Genomic DNA, 2,500 nt, shown 5'->3' with positions numbered 1-2,500 from the left:
TCACACGCGACGGGAAGCGAAGTGGAAAGGAAGACCGCCCTTGCCCTGCCGGCCGGGGGCCCTTTCCGACGCGACCCGAAAGGCCTCATCGATCAACAAGGACAGAAGGAAAGGAAGCCAGCGGAGGCCCCACGGCCTCGCTCTTCTGGGACAGACACAGCCACGCGCACCCGCCACCGCCCTCGGGAGCAGCCAGCAGGCACGGGGCTCGGCGTGCGGGCAACACGCCGGAGGAGCAAACGGGGCGCCCTCCAGAGATGGGGGGGGGCAAGCTGCACCGGGCCGCACCGGCTCACAGGGCACCTCTGCCTCCCCGAAATGTGGGCTTGCATTTTCCCTCAAGCTGCACCGAGTTACATCTCCATCACGGGGCGCCCCTCTGGAGCCAGGAGGAAGCCGTGCTGGGGCACCGGCTTGCCCTCCTCCCCCCATGCCGGGCTCCATAGCGTACGAGTGGCCAGTCACCGCCGCTGGCTTTTCCCTTAGATGCCGTGCCCCCGCGGGCTGCGGCTTTGGCCATGGGGGGGAACCCCCGTGAAGAGGGTCCAGTGCTGGGAACTCTCTCTGCCCCTTACCGGGCTCTCTCTCGCCGTGCCTGGACGGGCTTGCTTTCCATTCTTGGCGGGACCGACGCCGGCACCACATCTCCCCGGCTTTCTCTGCCCCCGTGCCCCACCGGGCAAACTTCGCTTCGGGGGTTCCACACTTCGGCAGTGGCCGGCGCCAGCCACTCGTCAACTTTTTTTCTTTTCCCCGCTTTCGTTGCCGAGCCCGGGCTGGGCTCCGGCTCACGGACGAGCGAAACCCATCCAACACCGCTGAGGGTGCGCCAGCGGCCGCTCCAAACCGCCGCGCCTTTGTTCGGCCCCGCGGGTCCCCTCTCTGACCCGGGCGAAAGCCACCGAGAAGCCAGACGGACCCCTGCCCAGCCGCCTGGCGGGTGGCTTGGAGCAGCCGCTCGGCAGCGCTGCCCTGGGAGTGCTCGGCGTCGCTTGTTCCCTCATATACGGAACTGGAGGGCCGTCAGCTCCGCGAGCGCACAACCAGCCGACCTCCGCCCAGCGGCAGGTCGCAGAAATCACGCCGGCTTGTACGATGACGTAGGCGGAGGCAGAGCGCAACAGCGACCCCTTGGCGACAAGCGCGATCTCCGCGGAGAGCACGTCTACTCGCCGAGGGAGAGCACGTCTACTCGCCGAGGGAGAGCACGTCTACTCGCCCAGGGAGAGCACGTCTACTCGCCCAGGGAGAGCACGTCTACTCGCCCAGGGAGAGCACGTCTACTCGCCCAGGGAGAGCACGTCTACTCGCCCAGGGAGAGCACGTCTACTCGCCCAGGGAGAGCACGTCTACTCGCCCAGGGAGAGCACGTCTACTCGCCCAGGGAGAGCACGTCTACTCGCCCAGGGAGAGCACGTCTACTCGCCCAGGGAGAGCACGTCTACTCGCCGAGGGAGAGCACGTCTACTCGCCCAGGGAGAGCACGTCTACTCGCCCAGGGAGAGCACGTCTACTCGCCCAGGGAGAGCACGTCTACTCGCCGAGGGAGAGCACGTCTACTCGCCGAGGGAGAGCACGTCTACTCGCCGAGGGAGAGCACGTCTACTCGCCGAGGGAGAGCACGTCTACCTCCCGCCTGAGGGAGAGCACGGGGGGGGGGGGGACAAAGACAGGCGGCAGCAGCTTCGGTGAACGTCACCCGGGAGGCGACCGGGGCTGTCCCGGGGCAGTCCCGGGAAGCCGGCGTCCGACACAGGGAACCGTCAGCTGCCGGACCGGGGCGAATCCCCGCGGCCACGGCAGGGGTGGGGGCTCGAAGACAGCCGGCAGCCGCTTCGGTGAACGTCACCCGGGAGGAGACGGGGGCCCTCCCGGGACCGTCCCGGGAAGACGACGTTCGGCACGAGATCCCGGCCGCGGCCGGACCGGCTCGAAGCCTCGCGGTCCCGGCAGCAGCCGGAGCCGCTCGCCGCCTCGGGCTCCCGGCCCCCTACAGATCCGGCGACTCGTTCGCGGGCGGCGGGGGGAGGCAGTGGAGGGGGTGCGGGGAGAAGCGGCAGCGGAGGCGGAGGGGGGGGGGGCTCGAAGACAGCCGGCAGCCGCTTCGGTGAACGTCACCCAGGAGGCGATCGGGGCCGTCCCGGGGCCGTCCCGGGATGCCGGCTTCCGGCACGGGGTCCCGGCCGCGGCCGGACCGGCTCGTATCCCCGCGGCTCCGGCAGGGGGGGGGGGGGCTCGAAGACAGCCGGCAGTCGCCTCGGTGAACGTCACCCGGCCGGCGACCGCGGCCGTTCCGGGGCCGTCCCGGGAAGCCTGCGACAGGCACGGGGTCCCAGCCGCGGCCGGACCGACTCGAAGCCCCGCGGCCCCGGCACGGGGGAGGCCCAAAGACTGGCGGCAGCCGCTTCGCTGAACGTCACCCGGCCGGCGACCGGGGCCGTCCCGGGGCCGTCCCGGGATGCCGGCATCCGGCACGGGGTCCCGGCCGCGGCCGGAGCGG

The sequence above is a fragment of the Melanerpes formicivorus genome, unplaced genomic scaffold (genome assembly GCF_026170545.1).
Source record: "Melanerpes formicivorus ecotype bairdi unplaced genomic scaffold, bMelFor1.0.p_v2 SCAF_368, whole genome shotgun sequence".
In the NCBI taxonomy this organism is placed as follows: Eukaryota; Metazoa; Chordata; class Aves; order Piciformes; family Picidae; genus Melanerpes; species Melanerpes formicivorus.
This window is presented reverse-complemented; position numbering follows the sequence as displayed.